Raw genomic sequence first — 384 nt, 5'->3', positions numbered from 1 at the left:
CCTACACAAACTATGAATTGAAACGATAGCTTACTAACGATATGAAAGAGCTGAAAGCGTCTTTAAAACCTCCTCCCGCGCTCTCCTCCACATGTTCCACCCCATCGCCAAGTCCTGTCCCCTGACAGGTATCCCTCGAGACATCCCATCGGTTGGATTTACCCCTGAATGTACGTAACACCATGTGGCATTTATCTGTTCCTGTCGTAATATCCTGTTTTTTACAGATGCCTATCGCACTAGGGCGCTTGAATGCGTGTTGCCTTTTCTCATAATATGCATTACAGCAGTGTTATCCACACATATGTGCAATGGCCCATCGAAACGCCCCCGAATCGCTAACAATGCGAATTGAATCGCTCGCACTTCTCCTTATGATATCAT

Source organism: Trypanosoma equiperdum (genome assembly GCF_001457755.1).
Source record: "Trypanosoma equiperdum strain OVI genome assembly, contig: ctg_210, whole genome shotgun sequence".
NCBI classification, from domain to species: Eukaryota; Euglenozoa; class Kinetoplastea; order Trypanosomatida; family Trypanosomatidae; genus Trypanosoma; species Trypanosoma equiperdum.
This window is presented reverse-complemented; position numbering follows the sequence as displayed.